Source organism: Peromyscus maniculatus, chromosome X, assembly GCF_049852395.1.
Source record: "Peromyscus maniculatus bairdii isolate BWxNUB_F1_BW_parent chromosome X, HU_Pman_BW_mat_3.1, whole genome shotgun sequence".
Lineage (NCBI taxonomy): Eukaryota > Metazoa > Chordata > Mammalia > Rodentia > Cricetidae > Peromyscus > Peromyscus maniculatus.
In genome coordinates this window covers 19,379,819-19,392,710 of record NC_134875.1, presented here as the reverse complement: position 1 = coordinate 19,392,710, position 12,892 = coordinate 19,379,819, and the positions used below count along the sequence as shown (strand labels likewise).

The window sequence follows — 12,892 nt, the reverse complement described above, 5'->3', positions numbered from 1 at the left end:
AATATGAAATGTTTAAAATGGAGAATGAGTTGAAGACATTTTATTGAATTTATTTGCCAAGTTAGACACAGGCAGCCCCTCATTTGCGGTACCATCCTTTAATTAAATCTTGACCCTCTCCAGGTTAGCATGTTCAGAGTCTTCAGTATGTCTAGAGTTAATTTTTAATCATTAAAACTATGTAGCAGTAGAATGTAATAGCACAAAAATGATTCAGAATTCGAATTCCTATAATGAAAATCGTCAGTCTTCCTGCCCACCCTCACCACACCCTAGTCCTGCCCCGTGGAAGCAGCCACCGAAATATTTTTAGCTGTTTTTTCTAGTTAAGGCCACATTCTTTTACAGTGGGGTTTTCTTGGTATTTCTACAATCACCCATTTCAGCTATCATCTATCAGTTTCTTGTTATGCTAGAAAAGCATTAGCCAGATGAAAATCTAAGGATCTTATTCTAGTTAGTTGCACTGCCTTTTTTTTCCCACTGTGTTTTGAAAGAATACAAACATTTGCTCTATTACAACTATGTGAGTATCATGCATTGTGGATTGAAGTCGTTTAATGATTCTGTTTTTGGCTTATAATATATTGTCCCACACTCACTAATCCTCTTTTGTCTTATTTTCTTTTCCCTTGTCTCTCACCCACACATCTGAACTCCTTCACAACTTGTCTATACTATCAGATATTCTAGCAAGCCCCCGTCTTTTTCTCAAGCGTCACCTTTCCAGAGCCAGCCAGCTTTTATGCTAATCTTGGCTACTTGTTCTCCAAGCCAGGCATGCAGCTGCCACTCTGAACCTTCCCCACACCACGCAGATGGGATCCAGGTTCTTTCTTTCTATCCAATATGATATTTTATTGGTTATTTGGGAATTTTGCATAATGTACCCGATCATGCTCACTGCCCAGTCCCCCTAGATGGGGTTGGAGAAGGACTCCATTTTCATTATGGGGCTGGCCACTGGGAGTTGAACCCTGTTCCAGTGAGTATATTGGATCCACTTTCTTGACTCCCATTTCCTCCCTGTTCTTGTGTCAGTCCAGTAGCCTCTAAGAAGGGGACTTGAGCCCCTCCCCTTTGCTCCTCATTAGCATTAACATGCCTTCCATTCTTGCCATGTCTTCTCACGAGACTTTAAGAATGAAGAAATTCCTAACCAAGCAACAAAACCAAAACTGCCCCATATTCCGGTAGATTTCAATGACAATTTGCAATGCCATCGGGCATGAAAAATGGGATTATCAGGAATTGCACGTGGGATGGCACACAGATTTCTACTCTGGCAAGGTCACTAGCATCTTAGCTTACCAAGCAGAGGCTGTTGCTACTGTTTGGATAGTCAGACTCATCTTATCGGGAAAATGATTTTTCTTTGTTTCTATACTCCATATAAGTAGGTTGGTTTAATATAAATGAAGATTTTAAAAGTCACCGAGTCCCTTGCATTTCTAAAATGATGTCTAGCCTCATATTTGGTTAGTCTCGTAACTGGAAATAGAATTCTGGATTGAATATAATTTTCCCTGGTGTTTTTAAAGTTTTATTTATTTTTATCGTGTGAATATATGGTGTGTGTGTATGGTGAGTTCACACATGCCATGGCACATGTGTGCAGATCAAAGGACAGCTTCAGGAAGTTGGTTCTCTCCTTCTACCTTTACATGTTGTCTGGGGATTGAACTTGTGTCATCAGGCCAGTGTGGTGAGTGTTTTCACTTGCTGATCCACTATTCCAGCCCTCTGTCACACTTAAATATTTTATTTATTGCATATGTTGTATATGTGCGTGCACATGCATGCACACGTCATGGTTTATGAATGGAAGTCAGAGGACAACTTGCAGAAGTTGGTTTTCTCCTTCCACTTCTGATGGTTCAGTGACTTGTTCTCACTTTCCTCCATGTACAGTAGCCATGGATGAACTGATCGTACTAAAAACCTGAGATGGTGGACTTGCAAAGTTCAGGGTTTGCTTCTACCACTGTGCACAGTGCACAACCTGCATGTGCTTTTTCTTTTTTCTGTTTTTTTTTTTTTTTGTCTTTCAACAGGATCTCAGCATTTTAAGTTAAAATTAACTAATCAGTCACAATTCTCTATGACTTTAAAGAGTATTTGTTTAAAAATGACACATCTCAAATGAACCATTACTAGTAACTAGTACAGGTTAGGCTGTCCAGGTCAGGAGAGAATAAACAGTAGTGCAGCTCCCTTAACCTCGGAGTCAGGTCTGAGTGACAGAGCTGTCGCCAGCAATGGACATGCAAAAAACCATCCAAACTGCTTCTGTTGAGGGAAGGCCCTGTGGAGTCCCAGCATAAGGCGGGGACATTGGCATGTGTCGCACCGGGTCTCTATGACTTAGGATGGAGTGCCTTCCTGAGCAGTCCTGAGACAGACAACCAGTTCCACCATCTCACTGGCTTTCTCCTTTGTCGGCAGCATCCCCATCATAATCTATCTGGACAACTGTTCACAAACAGTCCTCACATCTGGAACTCAAGAGGCACCACAGCATCCCACCAGAAATCAACCAGTTTGTTTCTGCAATTTAGTGACAGTTGTAGAAGGCCAAATATAGTCCAGAGAAAAACGAAATCACATGGGAAACAGGTCACTAAGTGCTCTAGATGTTGAGTTTCACCGAAAACCTTTCTGTTATGAAAACCCCAGAGACCTCTTCTTATCCTTATCCCCATACCTTTTTTTTTTTTTTTGGTTTCTTGAGACAGGGTTTCTCTGTATAACAGTCTTGGCTGTGCTGGAACTCTCTTTGTAGACCAGGCTGGCCTTGAACTCACTGAGATCTGCCTGCCTCTTCCTCCCAAGTGCTGGGATTAAAGGCGTGCACCACCACTGTCTGACTTATCCCCATATCTTAATGGGCACAACAGGAAATGAAACTCTGACCCTTTTCCCAAGTACCCCAAGAGCAAACGTATTCATTCATGATCTGTACTGGGCAGAGTGGCAAGCATGTGTCAGTTCTTTGAAAGGGGACGATGGGGACAGGCATCTGAACCAACCATACTGCTTTCTCTTCTGTGGCCCCAGGAACGCAGAATGGACAATTCCTCCTCCTCAGGCCAAACAACAACGTAATAAGGAGAAGCAGAGGAAAGACAGGAGGGGAGGGCAGGCTAACAGCTAATGCCGCAGGTCGCAGACCTTTCATTAAATCTTTTAAATAAAAGTAGTACTATCAATGTGCACATTGTGGTTTTCTTTCTCCAGTTTTTTACATCAATACTCTACTCATCTGTAAAAACAAAAACTCAAGTACCCCCAACACCTCAAATGACCCGCCACGTTCTTTGCTATTTCATCTCTCACAGTAAGACATTGATAATGGGTTGGGAACACTGTAAACCAGATGAATCTTTACAGGTTACTGCCGTGAGCCTCATCTCTACAATATTAATGTTTATTACAACTAGCCTAGAACTTAGCAAGGTTCAAATTGCACTGGTTTTTGCTACTCCCAAATACTTTTCCTTTTAAATAGAAAAAGTTCTTAACTTTTAAATTCTGAAAATTCAATGGTTGTTACTTGCCCTAGAGGGTGGAGGGGTGTGTATGAAATCAGGGTTGATTCAAACAAAAACCGACACCTAGAATCGCAACATATACAGACACTCATTTCCAAGGGAAGAGAGGGAAGGGGCAGCACCAGAGGCTGGCGTAAAGCCGGAGCGGAAGAACAACAAATTACTTTGGTTCCTAAAGCCAAATTGGGAGAAACAGGCAGAAAAGAAGACAAAAATGGTAAGAACATACAGTCAGTGGGATTTTCTCTGTATCAATGATTTAGTTATAAATATAGATTATTAGTCCTCTTTCTATACATGTAACAAATGTCAAACTCACTACCATGAGATTTCTAAAGTTGACTCTTTCACATTTGTTAAAAAAGGTAAAAATCACATACTTTCCCCTTTCAGTTTAAGCTCTAAACTTAACTACTACATGTACAACACTGGTCCTAACTTCTATACAAAGTTAAATCATGTCAAGCTCCTTTGCCAATATAAAGAGCTACATAATTCCTATCACACTTGCCTTGAATTTAGGCACGAGAAAAACTCAAAGCAACAACTCAAAAGGAACGGGTCAGAGAAGGGAAGGCTACAGAGGAGGGAGAGAGAAGACCAGCAGATGAAATACTCAGACAACTCGAATCTGCCATTCAAGTATGGAAATACCCCAAAAGGAGACAACAGGCAGGATCTACTGTAGTGGCAGTCATCAGAACAGTATGCAAACGTCAAGCGCTGTCTGCTGGAAATGTAAGGCTAGCGATGCAGTCCACGATTCCTTTTGGACCCTACAGCAGGGGCTCATCTGAAGTCATAATTCTCTCACTGCAATTTTCTCTTGGTCATCTTTAGAAAATAGTAGTTTGCTTGTTTTTCTCCATGTCATGCAGACTGTCTCTTTATACCCCTCAGAGTAACAATTTTATGTTTTAAAAAACTTCTTTTCGAAAATGGATAGAAGAATATGAGGCTTCAGTGATGATGTTAGCAGTTGCTCTTCATTGCTTCTTTAGCTGCCAGGATCAGTGGCGTCAAGCTAGACAATGGTTTGGCCAGTTCAGGAAGGGATGCTTCCTTTGCGTTCTTTGGCCGAACCACTTTTCTCCACATCCATCACCAAACACCGATTTAAGAAATCCCGCAATATTGGGGCAAGTTTTTCTGGATTCTGAAGTTCGGGAGTTCCATTTGTTGCTATCAGGTACAAAGCCCTCAGAGGATTTTCACTGGGGTGTGGAGGCTCTCCCTCAACCATCTCGATAGCCATGATGCCCAGAGACCATATCTCAACTTTGGGTCCATAGACTTTTTGTGTAACCACCTCTGGTGCCATCCAGTATGGAGGTCCAACCATAGTACTGTGTTTGCTCTACTCAGGGGTGATCTGGGCACAGAAGCCAAAGTCAGTAAGTTTAACTGAGCCTTCCATTCCCAAAAGCATGTTGTCACTTTTGATGTCCCTGTGGATCCCTTGATCAGCATGTAAAAACTCCAAGGCCTGTAAACACTCTCTGCACACAGCTGCCATATGTGCCTCGTCCATGCAGGTTTCTGTTCCAGCATCAGTGAGGGACCCACCAGCAAGGTTCTCCATTACCATAAACAACTCATCTCCTACCAGGTAACTGTCCAAGCAATTAACTATATTGGGATTCTTTTATTCTTTCATCACCAGAATTTCATTAATGATCAATTTCTTCTTTGGTTGTTTCTGTAAATTAATCTGCTTAATAGCAACAACCTCTTGCCCAGTGCCACATCAGTTGCAGTAAAAATTGTATCTGAAGCCCCTTGTCCAACTTTTTCATATCCTGTGTATTTTTTCTTAGGGTCACCTATGCTCACAATAGTTCTTAATTTCTCCAGAATCTCTTCATCTGTCATCCTGGCTTTCTTTTTCTGTTTGTCTGAAGACTTGGCTCCACCATCAACATTAGAATCACCAACTGGAGCAGGAATGGGGTCAATGACAGACTGTGTGTAAACTGATTTTGTATGATCTGGCCCAGGGACAGTGACAGGAGGAACAGCGTCTTCATCATCATCGTCTTCCTCTGTTACTGCTGCTGCTGTTTCTGATCCCTCGGTATTCAGTGCTGGTGTTCCAGAAGGGAAGCCATCTTTTTTAGGGGGGTAGAGCTCAGGTACATCTACTTCACAGTGTTCGAGTCGTAGAACTTCAGGACGTCCAGCACAGCCTGAGGCGGCTTCTTCTGCACTAGTTTGGTAATGATGGAGGTCTGCAACAGCCTCATCCACTGTTCTGGCATGCCAGTGAATTCTCCAGGAACAGCATCAAAGCCAACATGGATTGTGTGTTCAAAATGAGATGGAGGAGAAATCTCTGACTGTTCTTTGTCTTTCTTTTTACTTCCTTTTCCTGTGCCTGAGAATATGGCGATGATTTTTGTCCCTGGGTCTTTCCCCTCTCTGGAGCAGAAGGCAAAGGTTTCAAACTGTGATTGACTGATAAAGGATCTTTTCCTCCAGTGCTAAAAATGGTACTGCTCATTCACACAGGAGGTGCTATGGGCTTGTCTTCTAGTTCTCTGTTATCAGACCTGATTGAGAATTATGAAATGGCCAGAGAGGGAAGGTCTCCGCCTAGCCCCCGGGCGGGCTGCAGGGCTGACGCAGGCGAGTGCTGTGCTGGACGGCAGAGAGGCAGGAGGGCAGGGCCTGTATGTGCTTTTCCAATGTCTGTGAAATAGAGAAATCTTCACATTCTTAAAGTGTGGAAGAATCCCACCACATTTGAACAGCTTCCTTGAGATATTTGTATACCAATTATCCCATTTAAAATGTATCATTCACTGATTTTTAGTATATTCAAGTTGTGCATTTATCACCATGCTCAATTGTAAAACTTTTAAAAAACCACTCTCCTAAAAGAAGCCCTGAAGTTATTAGTAGGCACTCCCCATTTCTCCCTTTCCTCTCTTCCCTGGCAAACACTAATATGCTATCTCTATAGATTTGCTTCTCCTGGACACCTTATTTCAGTAGACTCCCTAGTATGTGACCTTTTATCTGATTTCTTTCCCTTAGTATAATGGGAAAGAAATTCCATCCATGTGGCAATATATATATCAGTATGTCATGCCTTTTTAATATTTTTTGCTTGGTCAAATAATTTTAATCAAGCTCATGGTCAGCAGTAAAATTGCAATTCCATGCAAAGTCCTGGATTTTACATGTTGAAACTGGCCATCACTATCTTTCCTTGTAAGGTGTTGAAGGTGGGATGGGTCCCATTCTTAAACCTTCTTTCTAGTGGTGAAATAAGGTGCAGATGTGCCACTCACGTTGAAATTCTGGTTTGCCCAAATGAATTTATGAGCAGTAGGTGGTTGTGTTACTAGAAGATCTTGAGTCCTGCAGCAAAGCCAATGATGCCATTCAGGAAGCACCAAGTTTTCATCCACACCCCAAAACGTGTTTTTTTCCCATTCATTTCAGTGGCATACAGAACCCACTGATGAGGGCTAAAAAATGGCTCATTGTCCCCCATCGTGTTTGTTTCCATAGTTGTCTTCTTCCCCACTCCCAACTCATGTACTAACCCTCGCGTTATTTGTCCTGAAGAAACTGTTGATTGAACCCAGGTCCTCTGGAAGAGCAGTCAGTGTTCTTGACCACTGAGCCATCTCTCCAGCCCCTTCTCCATGTATTTTATGACTGTGAAAGCAGGAAGAGAGACTGGAGGACAGCACTAGGAATTCAATATTCTAGTCATAGAAGCAGCTTAATTCACTCAGTCAGTGATAAAGCAATTGCCTGGTTTAAACACGGCTCTGCTTTATCTTCAGTATCTAAAAGGACAGGGACAAAATGTGTGTGTGTGTGTGTGTGTGTGTGTGTGTGTGTGTGTGTGTGTGTGTGTGTGTGTGTGTGTGTGTGTTGGGCTTCTGAGACAGGGTTTCTCTGTGTAGCCTTGCCTGTCCTGGAACTCACTCTGTAGACCAGGCTGGCCTCAAACTTGGAGATCCACCTGCCTCTGCTTCCCAGGTCCTGGGATTAAAGGTGCGTGTCGCCACTGCCACCACCACCACCTGGCTTACTTTTTACAGGAATAAGTCACCACTTCTGGCCCATAATCAACTTTCTGAGGGCCCACCAGTTTTCCACAGCAGCTGTACAATTTTGCAGTTCCATCAGTACAGCACACGTCCCAATTTCTACATTCTCCCCAAGTGCCACTGTCTGTCTTTTGTGTTATCTTAGTAGATGTGAAACAGTTTCATTTTTTTAATGTTTCCTCAGTAACTGGTGATGTTGAACATCTTCTCATGTGCTAATTGGCCTTTTGCTTATCATCTTTGGAGAATTATCTATTCGGTTCCTTTGCTAATCAAAACTATTTCTAGAATAAAATATCCAGAAAGTAAAGGTTATCATTGGAACCATTCCAAGGGTCCAGTTCAGTGGTGCATTAACATCACTGTGCAGCAATCAGAACACGTCTCCAGGATTCCTTTCATCATGCCAAACTGACACTGTACTCAATAGACAAATGTCCCTCCTCCATCCCCTGACAACCGTCGTTCTACACTCTTTATGAATACAGCTGCTCTTGGTACCTCAGACAGCAGTTGCAATTCTGTTTATATTGAGGACTAGCTCTGCATGTCTGCAGAAGAAGGTTTAGACATTTTGCTGGAGGTTGCATTGAATTGTAGGTCAGTTCAGAAGTTGTTCCCATCTTAACACTAGTAAATCTTTTGCACTTTGAACTCAGATGCCTTTGCATCAGTTTAGGTCTTTAATCTCTTTATACTTAATGTATATTTATAAGATAATTTATACACAATGTACTTTTAGAGCACAAGCTTTACATCTTTCCTGTTAAATATATTCCTCAGACTATGTCAAAAGGATAATGATTTCATTATTTTATGTGATTTTTGTATTGTCACTGTAACATTTGGAATAATATTTTTAAAAAGAATTCACTGTGGTCAACCTCTGAGTTTATAATCAAAAGCTGTGACTCTGTCCCAATTGTCCTTTTCAGAGACTCCAGTGTTTTCTAATGGCTCACACAGTAAAAAGCTTAAAAATGAAACTATCCTATGAGTATGTTTGCTAATTTGGAAACCATCAACTTCTTTAGTGAACTTAACATTATCATAAAGATTCCAAACCAATCCTATCCTATTAGAGGAAGGTGAATGTGAAAACTTTGCTTGTCCCTGGAACTTGTCTGTTAGTACTTTAAATATTTAATATGTTCCTTGGGTGAGTGGGTTTTGCTGAAATTCCAATCCTTTTTTAAAGGACATGGAAAATTCCTGGGTGCTGGTATTAACCTCTCCCTCTTTTTAATGGACTGAAACATTGAATCCAATGAGATGAAAATGTTCTCAAGGGCCAAGGTCAGGACTCAACTGTTAATGTTCTGGGCGAATTTGGGTTCAGAGGTAGACCTGAATTCATACCAACCTCTCAACTAGAGAGGTTTACTCCTCCATTTTTCTTCATCCTGGCTTTAAAACATCCCAGCTAGCATTCTCCTCTTTAAATTTTCATCTTCCCACATTTAATTAAAGGATAATTTTATTAAAATATCTAGTATACTAGTCAAAATTCAAGTATGTGGTAAATACAGTTTTGTTTTACTTGAAGCAATATTTTCTTTTGTTCTTAAAAAAGTTTCTGTGTTAATCAGGAGTTTAAAATGTTTATGCACATTTTGTGCCAACTTATAAAAAGAAATTTGACAGACTGGAGGCATTTGAGAAGTTGTAAGGACCTCAGAAGCTAGGGTGGGGTCTGTGATCCAAGTTCAGTCTGTAGACATGTTTTATTTGGCCATTCTGGTATTTTTAAAAATAGTCAAATTAGTTGCCAACATTAAAAAAAATTAGGTTGAAAGTTTCACATAAAAATTTAGACTTGTGATTTTTCTTACTATCTCTAGCCCGCATTTATTTCAGCATGTGGCATTCTGAGGCCCCGGGCTGCAGTTTGCTGAGGTCCTCCCCTGTCCCATTACATTCGGGAGTTTGAAATGGTGGCTGCAGGAGGCCACTGAGACTCTGCTGAGCTGATTCATTAATCCCCTTCTGAAGTGTGGAGACATCATTATGTCTCAGAGTTAGTCAATAGCTAATTATTTATCAGTTTCTCAATATTTGTTTGAACTCTGATGCCAAGAATGCTATTTATATAGCAGATCATGTTAATGAATGGCTGGCTAATTATTCTACATTTTCAAGGGATTTTCTTGCTTGAATGGCATCCTTATGGATGTATTTAGGTTTTTTTTTTTTTAAAATGTAATTCATTGACAGAGGTTCTAAAGAAGCCACAGATAATCAAGATTGGTTGTGTCTATACACAATGAGTCATTATTTTAACCTGGATTCCCAGCTTTAATCTGGCTTCTTCAAAATTTTCTCTGGTTATATCTCTCCTCCCCTTCAAACACCAATGATTTCCTTGTGTTTCCAGGTTACAAGCAAACTAGTAGGTAGTCCTCTGTTCAGTCAATGTTTATGTGAATGTGATGAGGCTATGGCTGTAGTTAGGTGGCAGAACATGTACCTAGCAGGCAGGAGACCCTGGCTCCCATACCCAGCACTGCAACCACTACATTAAAAGAAGTACATGTTTGAGCACTTATTCGGTAGTAGGTGATGTCCTAGGTTCTTGGGCTATACAGCACTCCAAAGAAACAAAAATCCCTTACAAGGCAACATGCTGGGGGGAGAGAGAAGACAAACAGGCGGGTTCTAAACGTTGACGTCAGAATTAAGATGCAAACATGGGTTACTGTGAGTGTGGCCTAGGTTTGGGAGTGTTATTTCAATAGAACAATGATAATAGAGGAGCCACATGAGGGTGTAGGGCAAAGATTGATCTGGGTAGCTAGGAAAATAGATATAAAGGCTTGGAAGTGGACCAGTGTAGTAGAACAAGGGAGAGGGTGAAACTGGTAGGAGTTGAAATAGGAGAGAGGGGCAAGCTGGGAGGCATACAAAGCCTGTTGGCCATAACCTGTGGCTTCTGCTTTAGAAACCATTGGAGTCCCGGGATTCTGTTATATGGCCCATGTATTATATTTCTCAAGTCTTCCACATTGCTCCCAGGCATGCAGTAGTAAGTCAGTCTCTACTCTTCAAGTTCAGAGGCCCTGGACAATCCTCTGGAAATGGGCTCTTACTAGAAGGACCTAAAATGGCTGGGTTTAGGAAAGCCCCATTTGCAAGAGATGGTGTCTATACAATAGAGGAACTTCTTCAGTTTATATGGACCTGTGGGGTCATATGACACGCTACAGATAAAGATAAAAAAAATGATGGCACCAGTGTCATTAGTGTCCCTTCTCTGGAGTAGACAAGATGGAAGGAAGAGGAGTGGGATCAGATGGGACCCCAGTTTTTGACTGTGGCAAGATTTTTGCATGAGTCAGAAGGGACAGTGGGTGACAGGTGGTTGCAAGGGGTGAGTGTACACATCGACACGTGAGTATGTGTTAGTTTTCAGAACCTGCCCAAGCCTTTGAAATAGTACATCAGTTAGTGCAGAAACATTACAACAGAGGTGAAAGCAGTCCATATGGGTCACATCTCCAATCACTGACTTTGCAAAAGTAGCAGAGAAAAGGGAATCATGTCTGTCTGTGACTAAAATGTACCCCCCCCCCATTGCTCATGAAAGCCAATGGTAAAGCACAGTTCAACAACTCTACATAAATTTCAGTGCCATGGACAGGAACACATATATAAGGTCTATCCATTCAAGTGTAGCGGAATAAGACTGGGGCTAAAATATCAGTAACCCCTTTAATTGCTGAAGTCTTGTCCAAAGATTTACTCCATTGCATCTTTAGTTTCTTCAAATATAACAGACTATAGCCTTCATGAAGTTCCTGTAAGGAGAAAATGAGATCATTTACCTCTAGCATTTTAAATAATGTCAGAGGCATCAACAAAGAATATCTGTTGTTTGTATCTTCAGTCTTGCTTTGTTTTTTGAAAGCCACAGAAGTAAGGTAGTTTAGATTTTCATTGCATTCATAGCAATTAACAGTATACCACATGAGTTGAATTTTGTGGGGAAGCAGCAACAGGAAAAAAAAAATAGCTAGACTCCTTCACCCGATGGCCATTTCACATCATGACTTAACAGGGAAGTACCTCTTGAGCAATTCCCAAATATAGTCTGAATCTTAACCCAAAAATGATTCACACTCCTAAATCTTTCCACCCTAGAAAACAAGTCAAGAATTAATTTTCATCCGTTTATGTTCATATGGACTGAGCCATAAATTCTCTAAAGCTTAAGAATTCAAAGGCTGATAACATTCAGCGACCTCTAAGTGTAATTTCTCCCCAGGCTGAGAGAGCTAGGCATATTTGTACCATAAGCATGTAGGGCAGAAGTCTTCATGCAGCAATCTGGACATAACATAGGTTTTAACCCCACAAAGGAAAAACCTCTAAATCCCTAGTTGGCTCTGCCTTGATAGGTTTCTCTGGCTTCTCTCAGCTCTCATAGTTCCATAAAGGTATTATCAGCCTGTACTGTCTGTGACCTTATTTTGAAAAAAACCATTGCTGACATTTCTCAGCAGCATTCATTTCTGAACAGAAAAAAAAATGGCTGAAAATAACACTAACTTATTCTAATATGTGTATGCCTTGTTTTGAGTTGCTTTTACTACAGTGATATGTTTGTGTTTAAACAGTCAACAATGGAAATATTAATGGATGAAAAATACTGTTTAATTAACTAGCTTTTATCAGACTCCATGTCAACAGCTATATTTAGCAACCGAACTAATGGAGAAAGCTGCTGCAGAATTAGTCAGCACATCAGCCTGTTAAATAGCAAAGAGCAGAGGACGCCTTTTGTCTCCTCATTGAACAAGAGATTGAAAATGCATCTAATTTTAGCATGTCCAGAGCAGGATAAAAGACGTGAAACACAATCATCAGGAAAAATGTCACGCACAGCCTAAGCACACATTTGTTAGAGAAGAAATGCTGAGAGGGTGGCAACAGAAGAGGTCTGCCCGGAAGCTGGAATTCATCTCCATGAGTGGATTCTTTAAAATAACTTACCGTTACAAAAAGGCATCAGCTCCTAGGGAATAATCCTGGATTTTGAGTAGGGTACAAAAAAGCGTCAGGTCCTAGGGAATAATACTGGATTTTGAGTAGGTGACAGGGATATTTCTTTTCCTAGAAGTGATTTCAGCATTTAACGCCATCATCAATACAATTGAAGAGAAAGGTTTCTTTCCAGGGTGAGCTGTTACTTCCTTGAGAGTCTTTTGAGAGAGTACAACTAGGTGAATCCTGGTAGCAGGGAGGAGGAGGTGGGCTAGATGCAGATCTCTTTGAATT

General features: G+C 41.0%; 1 long non-coding RNA gene and 1 pseudogene across 1 annotated transcript in view; one reads left to right on the top strand and one right to left on the bottom strand.

Annotated features, from left to right (window-relative positions):
* Positions 1-12,892, top strand: part of LOC121825774 (uncharacterized) — a 59,957-nt gene that overhangs the window by 36,932 nt on the left and 10,133 nt on the right. The gene's annotated exons all lie outside the window — the stretch shown is intronic.
* On the bottom strand, positions 4,524-6,051 carry LOC102926151 (serine/threonine-protein kinase PAK 2 pseudogene; annotated as a pseudogene).